Source organism: Arvicanthis niloticus, chromosome Y, assembly GCF_011762505.2.
Source record: "Arvicanthis niloticus isolate mArvNil1 chromosome Y, mArvNil1.pat.X, whole genome shotgun sequence".
NCBI classification, from domain to species: domain Eukaryota; kingdom Metazoa; phylum Chordata; class Mammalia; order Rodentia; family Muridae; genus Arvicanthis; species Arvicanthis niloticus.
The window spans coordinates 10430270-10442365 of NC_133431.1; the positions used below are offsets into that span (position 1 = coordinate 10430270).

Below are 12096 nucleotides of genomic sequence, written 5' to 3' on the forward strand. Positions count from 1 at the left end.
GGAAGCTCTAGGCTTCGAAGGAAGAAGTGTGAGTCTCATCTGCCTTCTGTTCTTTGTTAGAGTCTTGTGTGACCTTGGGTGACTCATGTGCCCCTTAAGATTGGGGCTTCTTCTCCAGTCCAGGCTGTTAGGATGATGGTCTTCTTCACGTCCTTACTGTCTTAGCTCTGTGATACCCTGGGGGTCAAGGAGGCACCTGAGTGCATCTTTTTTTTTGTTTTTTGTTTTTGTTTTTTTTCCTGTGAGACTGGTCTGACATGAGGTGGGTATTTTCATAGTTGGGGGTAGGGTACTGAGGGGGGTCAGGGAGAGGGGCACTGTAATGATTAGTGTTACAGGTCACATGGTTGTGTTTTAGGAAAGCTGGGTCAGGTATTCTGATTCACTTTCTGGTGACAAGAACCATTGGGATGTTAAGAATTACTCTGTCACTGTGTTGTGGGACGAGGCCTTATACTCTTTCCATTCCTTTGCCAGGATCTGTGTCCACCAAGTACTTCTGTGTGTTTCCCTGGTGTCTTGGTCTATACAAGTGCTGTCATGTTTGTTGTTTCCTCCAACCTTCTCCTTCCTGTTTCACAGTTTCATCCTACCGTTTTGGTTTGCCCACTGCACACATATTAATTATATAAAGACTCCGTGGGCATAGATGTTTAGTGCCTTCTGACCAGTGACTATCACTCAGCAGCTGGGCTCCTGGCCACTCTCATCTCACCACCTGCTGGCCACAGGTGGTATAACTGCCTGTGATGCCTTCAGAATGATTCTAGCTTGGTTTGGGGCAGGGGGACTCTTTGTAGGCCATGGTCTGTGTCATGCACACAGCATTGATCTGGAATATGTTTACAATAAATCAAATACATTTATCTTTTCTACAAGCATGGCAGCAGTTTGTTGGTGCACCTGCCCTTTCTAGTGTGAGGTTAGAAGTTAGAGATCTTACAACCTGCTCCTAATTAGAACTCATCCCTGGAAGAGAAGAGAATTTTACTATCCCACTACCTGTTCTAATTACTTAGTATTTTCAGAATTCCTATGGCAAACCACAAACTAGAGCAAGTCGAGTTTCAATGACACATTTCTTAAATACCACTACCACATGACATGCTGAAGGCGGGTGTGGATCTTAGGAAGAACGGGGATTCTAGCAGAAGGGGGATGGTTCCCCATGTACTTGCCAGTGCTGTCTGGGAATTGGACAGATGAGGGGATGGTGGGCGGGTCCCCATGCTGAACTCAGGTGAGCACCTCCTCTAGACAGGTGATCCTCAGCTTGTTGGAGGGTGGAGCAGGTAAAAGTGCTGAAGGAGTGTAGACAGCATGGTAGGAAGAGCTTAGCCCAGATTCAAAGCTTCCTCACTGGAACCAAAGGGGCAGGCACATGTCAGTGGGGGAGGGGAAGACCAGCACAGGGGGGGAAAAGGCAGCATGGCTCTAAAGCCAGATTACTCACCACAACAGCTTGCAGCCAATTACACAGCAAGACGTGTCCTGGTGGCCTTCATCACACACACACACACACACACACACACACGCACACACAAGAGACACACTGAAGAGTTTATTACCGTCTTCCCCTTGCCTGGTTCCCAGTCTCACCTGCTCACCTAGCTCCTATCAAAATCCAAGGGCAACTTGCTTAGCATTGCTCTCTCTGTAGCTGGTCTCTACTCAGCAGTAACCAGCAGGCATGAGATGCTGCAGTGGCCTTACCTAGCATCTCGGGTACCAGGACACACACATCTTTTTACATGTTAACTACCCATTCTTTTCTATTTTGGATCAGGTCTACTTTTCTATCTATTCGTTTTTTTTTTTTTTTTTCATTGGGGGGGCATTCATTACTTTTTAGCTTTATGTTTGTGTACTAATTTTTGTCAGCAGTTGAATGCACTACCAACACTGTTTATAGCTTCCAGTTTTAAATTTTGTTGTTTTTATTTTAATTGTGGAATCTTTAGATACACAAAAAACAAAATTGTTGTATTTTTGGTTTTTTTGTTTTTTGATTTTGGTTAAATGGGACTTTCTCTGTTATTTCATGGTGCCCTCACATCCTAATAATTCTATGTTGCCTGTTATAACATGGGCACTCAGGAACTGCTGACTTACGTGAGGAGGAGCTTCTATGTTTCTCAAAGTTTTTATTCATGTATTTAAGACCTGAATACATGTGGATTATTATTCATGTTTGACACAGGACAGAACTCGAATTTTTACCTCCTGTGTATTCTAGCTTCATTGATTAGATATCTTCCTTCTACAGATACACGCTACTACCTAGGTTTTCATATGTGCCTGGGTCTTTTTTGGTGTGTTTCTTTAGCTTTCTAAGTCTCCATGGCAAGGCAAGTCTCTAGTTTTTCAAGAGTGTTTGGCCCTTCTTGGCCCCTTGTTCTTCTGCATAAAAACTGGAGTCAGTTTAAATAGTTTTTACCTGAAATCAGTCAGTACCCTTTCCTTGGCATTTTAATTAGCTGTTCTTTAACTGAGTGTGTTTGTCAACTCCAGAGGATTTCATCTCTGTATATATTTGTGAATGTGAATTATGTAAATTGTATCCAAGTCTTTCAATCCATTAATAGTTCATATTCCTTTACATACTAAATCATCTTTAATGTCAGGGGTTGTTTTGTGATATTTGAAGGTCTTACCCACCATTTGTTAAGCAAAGACTTCTGAACTTTTCTCCACTTTGCCTAATCCCCAGGGCTTGCCTACTCTACCTGTACTGAGTACATATGGAAGTCAGAGAGAACCCATAGCAACCCTTGGCATGTTATGGTGATGGAGGGCATTACCATGCCACTTGATTGGGTTTCATGTGGGTCGCTGCCTGGTCGACTTAGCTGCTCCAGTACCTAATGGGAATATCCATGGCTATCTCATTTAGCCTCTGAGGAGATGAGGGCCTGAGGAAGAGGGATTTTGCATTGGGTCACTAGGTTAGCAGTGGTGGAGCTGAGATATGAACTCAGTCTGTTGAACCTTAAAAAGCCCACATTCTTTCTTTGACCTTGTTGGGGAGGTCATCCTGATGTAACTCTCCTCCCCATTCAGCTTCTAGTTGTGCTTATCTTGGGTCTGTGCTGGACAATGGGTGGTCCTGTAGTGACAGGGGCAGTTTGTACACATGTGGTATGATTCAGTTGACAGCTTGTTTTCTCCTTCTCCCAACCCCAGTTCCAGAAAGTGGGATAAAAAATTGCCACATGTGTCCTTTAGGGACTTTCGTAGTTGTCAGTTGTATGCAATATAAGCTTCACAAGACACTTTGTGCTTCTTTATGAGAATATTCAAGACAAAAAAAAAAAGTACTGCTTTCCTGTCTCCCCATGGCACAACTGAATGTCAGTTACCTCAGTACAGTGGGATTTACTATCAGAGCTGTTCAGTGTTTGCTTTTGTGTTTTTGCCTATGACCCCTGCCCCCACTGCTAACATTTACCTACTTGCCTTTTCAAGAGCTTAGGTTTGTCTTACAACTTTATTTTTCTTGCTCATAGCAGTTCAGTGAATGTGTGTTGGTTCATAGCTGGACAGTGGGCTACACAGTAGAGGTAGGCATGGGACATGGTCTGCTATGAGCCACACCCTTTAAGTAGCTATTTGGACTCATTGGAGGAGAGATTCTTCTGGGGGTAGGACACCTCTGGACTCAAACTGTCATAACCCTTTAGCCAATGGGATCCCCTCAGACATTCTCTTTGGGTCTCATCCTCCAGAGATTTTCCTGCATATTCTATCCAGCCACATGCACTTTTGGGTTCTAGAAAGTACCACTGCCTCCACTACTTCATTTCCAGAGCTATTGACTCTGCTGGGCAGGCTGTCAGACTGACTATTACAGCAGGGAGCTGTAACTGTTGTTTATTGTCTTGCCTTTTCTTGGTTGATTGGAATGAGAACATGGCTGCCAAGATCCAGACGATGGATGAGCAGTTCTGCTATGCAGGAGGATGGGATGCTGTCTGAAATATTTAGTGGAATACAGAGGTTGAGTACATTTTACTATTTTGGTGTCTAATTTTATTGTGAACTTTTTAGGATTAAGAAAAAATTTGTTTTAATTCTCAATTATGTATAGCCCGTATTGTTTACTTTTCTGGTGTTGTAAAAAAAATACTATGACCATGGCAGTTTATGGAAGAGATTATTTTGGCTTGTGCTTTCAGAAGGATGAGACCATCATGGCAGGGAGCTGAGAGATCACATGTTAAACCCCAAACATGAACAGAGAGAGTGAACTGGAATTGAGGCTAGTCTACATACTATCCTCAGAGCCTGCCTCTAGTGAGGTGTAGCCTGTTAAGTCACCACCAGGGTTCAGATATTTGAGCCTATGGTAGACATTCTCATTCAATCCACTACATTCCACTCCCAGGCCCCAAAGGCTCAAAAACCATTGTGACAATGCAAAGTATCTTTAATCCTACTTCAGAAGCCCCCTTAGTCTTCCACAGTCTCAATAAAACCCTGTGAGTTCGAATAGTGAATTAAATTCAGCATCCAATGGCACAGATATACATTACTATTCCTAACAGGAGGAATGGGGGCATAGTCAGAAAATCCTGGACCCAACAAGACTGATAATGCAGCATGTAATGACTGAATCCCCAGCTCAGCAATTCCCAGCTGTGGGCCATGACCCATCTGAAACCAGATATTTACATGATAATTTATGACAGTAGCAAAATGACAGTCATGAAGTAGCCACGAAAATAATTTTATAGTTGGGGGTCACACAACACAAGGAACTGTATTAAAGGGATACAGCATTAGGAAGGTTGAAACCCAGTTCTCTAGCTTAATATCTGATATCTAAGGGCTTAGATGGCTCCATCCCTCCATCTTTTCTGCCTACAGAATATATTTCTTTTTTTATTTTTATTTTTTATTTTTTATCTTTTTTCGAGACAGGGTTTCTCTGTGTAGCCCTGGCTGTCCTGGAACTCACTCTGTAGACCAGGCTGGCCTCGACAGGCATAAATCTGCCTGCCTTTGCCTCCCAAGTGCTGGGATTAAAAGTGTGTGCCATCAATTATTGATCATTATTGGTTATCAATTAGTATTGATATTTTGATTACCATTTATTGATTATTGATTGGTATTTATTATTGTTATTCCATCACCATCATCCCCCTGCCTCTGCCTCCCAAGTGCTGGGAATAACTGTGCACCACCACCACCCAGCACTATTTTAATTTTTAATATTTGGTCTTATTTTTTGGTGTCTTTGTTTTTCTCTGGTGTTTGGTTTAGGACTTAGTGGCCCTTTCTGTGGTCCTTTCCAATTCTTTTATTGGTAGGGAGGGGCTGACAGCACAAAGACCCTTGTTCTTTTGTGGTTGTGAGCCCTCTGATCTGTTGTCTGGGCTGTAGCCTGCAGTGTATTGATCTCAGGCAGCCTGCAGTGTAACCATTTGTGAGAGCTGGTTTGGCTGTCCTGTGCCCTCTTTAGAAGTGTGTGAAGGTGGGGTTTGGGGGAGAATATAGGAAATCAGAAAGGGTGCACGAAAGGTTGACTTAGGGCCCTGATGCCTAGATCAGCTCTTTGTGTCTGTGAGAAAGCTTTGGAAAGATAGCTGCTGTCTTTTCAGATGCTGATCTCCAGTTGTGAAGGCTGCTTCTCTGGCATCCTTGACTTTGTGTCCCTGGTTTTCTGTCAGGAACCCCAACTATGTTGTGACATTGTCGCCACCTTGTGTCCCAACTCAGGGTTGGGAAGCTACCTCTGGTTGCCTAGCTTTGCTTGGAGCTTGGGGAGGGAGCCTCTCAGTCAGCTCTCTGTAAACCCCTTAGACTCATTGCATGCTTAATTTCCACCCTGGTGCAGCTTTAGAGTGAAGCCCTAGTTGTTTATTTTGTGGGGAATGGGGGCTGGATTTTCATCTCAGCATAGTTCAGTCCTAAGCTGGACATAAGGTGCACCAATTTGTTGTTAAAATTTCCAACCCTAATAGCCCATATAAATGACACACAATCCAAATATTGTAATTATAAGTCATATGTCAAGAGTGGGCAAATCTAATACAATACTGACTTATTTCCCAATGCTAAGACTCCTTATTAATAGAGGTTTCTCCCAGCCAGGTGGTTCTGGTTCATAGTGGCTTCCTTCTCCCTTTTTCCTTCTCTCTTTTTCTTCCTCTGCCTGCCACCCCTTTTTGAGCCTCCAGTCCCACCTTTCCCCACAACTATTCAATCACAGGCTCTGTTACTTTTATTGACAAATTAAAATAGAGAGAACATTCACATGGCATCACCTAAGTACATGATGGTCTGCTTGTGGGGTCTGACTTTTTAGTACAAATCCAAGTAATGTTAGTTATTTAAATGTGTGGTTTACTATATTTCTGACACAGCTGTTTTCCACATGTGCATTTGTCTAGTCTGCTGTAGCAGCATAGAACATGTATTGTTAATGGTGTATATTCTTGCCAGTAATACATGCATTTTTGTTGGATATGCTACTATTGATTATCTAAAGGGTCATAATGGTTTTCACAGGAAAGCTAATTGTCAGAATTTTGTTTTGTTTTTTGAGTCAGGGTTTTTGTATTGCCTCAGTGTCCTGTAACTCAGTTTGTAGACCAGGCTGCCCTCGAACTCACAGAGATCTGCCTGCCCTCTATCTCTGAGTGCTGGGTTTTTTTTTTTTTTTTTTTTTTTTTCCGAGACAGGGTTTCTCTGTGTAGTCCTGGCTGTCCTGGAACTCACTCTGTAGACTAGGCTGGCCTTGAACTCAGAAATCCGCCTGCCTCTGCCTCCCAAGTGCTGGGATTAAAGGTGTGTGCCACCACCGCCCGGCAAGTGCTGGGGTTTAAGTCTTACACCTGGCTTGATATTTTTAATACTTACATCATTTTGTTAACTTTTGGGAGTTTGGTGAGGGCTAGTATAATTTGCACTTTAAATATATTTAAGTGGGTCTTCACTTCCTGCTCTGTCCTTTATCTTATCAGTCAGGCTTCCTCTGATTTGGGACTAAATCGGCTTTCTTTAATTTTTTTTCCAGTTTGTGTTCTTCTTTCACTGGCCTTTTATGAGAGTTGGATGTACTCAAAATTGGCTGTCATGGTGCATGAAAGATTCAGCCAGAGCCTGAGACAAGTAGATACGAGTGGGGATTTTTTTTAATTGTTTTTGCATCTATCCTCTATGATTTTTCTATGTAGTCATACCATCATTACCAAGAAGTCAAGTTGGCACTAGGGTGAGGACCTTAAGACAACATCTGGTAAGGCTGTAGTCTGACCCTCAGTCTACAGTGGGAAATATAATTAGAGTAACTCTGTAGACAGACATTTGAAAGAATGAATAACTAGTATAGTTCAGTTTTGGGTATTGTTACTCATATATCTTTATAAAGAAATAAATTTTTTTATTAATGTTACTTAAGCAGATTTTGTACTTATTAATGCTACTAAAAAGAAAAACAAAAAACAAACTGATAGCATAGCCAGGATGTCAATTTCGTATAGCATTGTCATAAATCCTGCATTTATAAGCCTGTGACCATATATTTGTAGCATCTAAATACACATTTTTGTGTTACTTGTTCAAGTGTTGTCATTTTTTCCCATAAAACTTTTTTACTGAGTTAATCCTGCTTACTTGCTTCTTACATTATACCATCTGGAATAGTAGTAAAGCCAGTGTTGCGGCCCGAGCTGCCCCACGCTTGAGGGACAAAATGTTGCAGACCGCTCTGTCAATGTTTGAACCTACTCTGCCAAAAGTTTTGGGAGCTAAACTGCTAGAACCTTCACTGCCCCAGCTGCTCAGGTCTGCGTGTCAGGGTTCAGCAAGAGAGAGAGGACAGACTCGAAGAATGGAGACCAGACAGAGTGTGACTCAATCCTGTTTATTCTTCAGTCTCTCTTCCTAGTCCAAGTCCCAAGTCTTGAGTCCCTAGTCCCTAGTTCCTAGTGCCTCCAAGTTCCAAGTTTCTTTCAAGTGCTAAGTGCCTAATGTCTAATGCCTAATTCTCTGTTCTTCCTCCAAGTGCCAAGTACCTAATAACTAATAATTCTTCTTCTGAGTTCTCTAGTCCAAGTGTCTTCTTCCTCAATGCCTAATTCCTGCTCTGCCTAATTCCTACCCATAATTGTACTCATAATTATACTCCAAGTTGTACTCTCCTAATTCCTACTCTTAATAATAATTTCTTCTGTCTGCCTCTTGCCTTTTATATGTCTCACTTCTAAGCCACCCCTCTAAGTCACACCTTTAAGCCATGCCCTTAGGTCTTGTCTCTAAATCTGATTTCTAAGTCACGCCCTTAAGTCACACACCTTCAATCTCACACACCCAAGAAAAGATCCTGGGTATCTAAACCAAGATGTTACCAGAGTTTGCTCAGCTGTTAGAAGCTGATGTAATCAAGCCTCTTGTCAAGGTATATGGCTCAAGATGGCTGCAAGGATGATAGTCACCTTCCATCGGCTCCCCACAAGCCAGCTGGTTTGTGGCTGAATACAGGACTTCAATCCTATATGTGGTGGTATAGGATTTAATGTGTTAGAAAATGGCTTCTATAAAAAGCAAATGTAAAACCAGGAGCAGATGCTCAGGAAAAAGTATTGTTCCTTTTATGAAAAACATATGTTATTCACATAGCAAATAAATGACAACTCCTATGTTAGAGATGATAGGGTCTAGTTTAATCTTGTAGAGAAAGTTACAGACCACAACTGGATAAGCTTGTGTGTGCTTGTAATTTCAGTACTTGATAAATGTCAGTAGAAGGCCATGGAAGTAGTAGGAAATTTAGACCCTATTTTGAAAATAGATGAAAAACAACAAAGAAAATGTACATGTCTTTAGTTTGGACAAGAATTATCTTTTGAACAAACAAATGTCTATGGTTTAGCTTTCTAGTACTTAGAAGGGAAACAGTAAGTAACAGAGAATTTGTATTTTAAGCTTTCAAGTCAGATACATTAACTTAAATTCTTTTATTCTTTAGAAATCACATAATTAAGAAGATTGAGACAGAAAATAAAGGGAAAGCAAATGGGCTGAGCACCTGGATTGTTTTCACCTGATATGTATAAAAGAAAACACTTGAGGTTTGTTATAGTATATGAGATATTTACATACTCTGCATATCTATGTGTTTGCATGTATGGATGGATGTAGTATACAGGTGAGATTATCTAGTTACACTGGCGTAGTTTCTGGATATGATGAATAGGAAACCAAATTTTCTAAAAATGATTAGTAAGTTATTGTTTAATCAAATGGCTGCCAGAAACTTGAAATTTATATAACATATTAGTTTTAAGTTCTATAGAAACTTCTTGTCTGTTCTCTGTTTTCCTATTACAGTGAGCTGCACAGCTCTCCTAAGACAACAGAGATGGACTGCACCTCCCTCACCATTTTTTTTTTTTTTTCGAGACAGGGTTTCTCTGTATAGCCCTGGATGTCCTGGAACTCACTCTGTAGACCAGGCTGGCCTCGAACTCAGGAATCCGCCTGCCTCTGCCTCCTAAATGCTGGGATTAAAGGCATGCGCCACCACTGCCCGGCCTCCCTCACCATTTTTATCTTTGGCGACCCCAGGGACTGTGTGGTACAAGATAATAAGATGGTTTACATTTATTAAAATACTTTGAGTTTATTGTGACATGTTTTATCTTAACTATTGCTGAAGAGTTAAAAAAAAAAAAGAATTTTACTAGTTTTGTACTAAATATAGAAAAAATTTTCAGTTCATGTAGGTGTTTGAAACTTAAAAATTTGTACCTGAAAATAATAGAAGCCATATTTCCTTAATAAAGTTTAAGGAAAATAAATTTTAACATAATGATTAAATCTTATTTTAATTCAGATACACCAGATTCATCAGTAAGGTAGACTTCAGGTTCTAAACAAAGATATTGAATTGAGTCTTTCTTTCAAAGCTAAAATTGCTTCCTGTAGTTTATAAAGGCAGGTATGGAGAAGCTAAGTGAGTTCTAGTTCTTAATGGATCGTCAATTCTTATATATTTATAGAAAGATTAGTGTTGCAAGTTAATTCTATGACTTCCACATATTAAATACATATTATGAAAGGAAATAATTTTAGCCTGAGTTCTTCATTTTTACTACTATGTAAATAATTTTAAATAACATAATAGTCCCTAATGATAGAGCCTCCAGTAAAAACAGAAACAAAACAAAAAACAAACAAAAAAGGCATTGTCATATTTATTTTCTTTCAGGTATAAAAAAGTAAGAAATTAAAAGCTGCTGGGCGGTGGTGGTGCACACCTTTAATCCCAGCACTTGGGAGGCAGAGACAGGTGGATTTCTGAGTTAGAGGCCAGCCTTGTCTACAGAGTGTGTTCCAGGACAGCCAGGGCTACACAGAGAAACCCTGTCTCGAAAAATATAAAACAAAACAAAACAAAACAAATTAAAAGCTACATTTTCTTTCTTTTTGTATTTTAATGACATTGGTGGAAGCCTTATTTGTTCAGTCTTCCCTTTACAAAAAAACAAAACAAAACAAAACAAAAAAAAAACCCACTTTCCTCTAAACTGTCCTTGACTGCATTTCTGGGCCGTCCATCTCTGTAGGACCCCAAGGGCTGCTGTTCTCTGGCTGAGACTTTCTGTGTGCTGCTGTCTGCTAAGTAACATTCTGCAGTTTTTTCTAAGAACAAAACATCCTTCCCAGCCCTTGAGAGGCAGAGGCAGGTGGATGACGGCGATGGAATAACGATCAATAATCAATACCAATCAGTGAATGGTAATCAATAATTATGAATACTAATTGATAACGAATAATGATCAATAATTGATGGCACAGCCCTTTAATCCCAGCACTCAGGAGGCAGAGGCAGGCGGTTTTCTGAGTTCCAGGACAGCCTGGTCTACAGAGTGAGTTACAGGACATCCAGGGCTACACAGAGAAACCCTGTCTCAAAAAAACAAAACAAAACAAACAAACAAAAAACAAACAAACAAACAAAAAAACCCAAAACCAAACCAAAACAAAAGAACAAAACATCCTGTTGCAGGATGATGCCCCAGGAAGGGAATTTATACTTGACAACCTATTGCCCCCCAGTTGCATTCCTGTTTTTTTTTCCTATGGCACCTACCTTCCTCGCCTCCCTCGCCCAGGGGTGCCAGCTCCGGTGTTGGCCATCGGGACACTGGTGTCCATGCGCCGACGCAAGCTCCCCTCAGTCCCGGCTCCCCCTCGGAACCCGGCTGTGTCGTGGGTCGCTCCACCCTGCAGGTCCTTGGGCCCCTCCACTCCTGACATTCCCCGGTTCGTCGCCCCCTCTCGATACCTCAGTCTCCCTTCCTGCGCGCCCGGTCTTCTTCCACTCTCTGACCACGACCTCAGATCAGACGTGGGGACCCACTGAATGTACGCATATTAGTCAGTGGAGGAAAAGAAACTAACCAGGATTCCCTCAGTAGTGGCGAGTAAACAGGGAAGAGCCGAATCCCCACCGCGAGCGGGACATGTGGCGTACGGAAGACCCACTCCCTGGCATCGCTCATTGGGGGGGGAGGGGCAAGTCCTTCTGATTGAGGCCCAGCCTGTGGACGGTCTGAGGCTGATAGCGGCCCCCGGTGCCCGGCCCCGGATCTTCCCTGAGTCGGGTTGCTTGGAATGCAGCCCAAAGCGGGTGGTAAACTCCATCTAAGGCAAGAGACCCATAGTCAACAAGTACCATAAGGGAAAGTTGAAAAGAACTTTGAAGAGAGAGTTCAAGAGGGCGTGAAACTGTTAAGAGGTAAACGGGTGGGGTCCGCACAGTCCACCTGGAGGATTCAACCCTGCGGCGTGCATTCGGCCTTGCCAGCGTTCCCGGCGGATCTTTCCCGCTCTCGGTTCCTCCCGACCCCTTCGCTCGAGTAGTTCCTGCGTCCCGCCACCACCCTCATCCCCCCCCACCCCCACCCCCCACCTCCCCCCCCCCCCCCGCTTCCCCTCTGGGGGAGTGTCGTTGGTGGGTGTGAGGTGTGGTGCGGGGGCGGGGTCGGCAGGGAACCACCCCCGGCCGGCAACTGGCCGCTACGGGGTGGACTTCCACCAAGGCAGTGCACCTGGATCGGCTCCGGGACGGTTGGGAAGGTGGCTGGG

At 42.6% G+C, this 12096-nt stretch overlaps 1 pseudogene; it reads left to right on the forward strand.

Moving 5' to 3' along the window:
• Nucleotides 1–11340: 11340 nt before the first annotated feature.
• LOC143437434 (28S ribosomal RNA) overlaps nucleotides 11341–12096 on the forward strand; it is a 3614-nt pseudogene continuing 2858 nt past the window's right edge.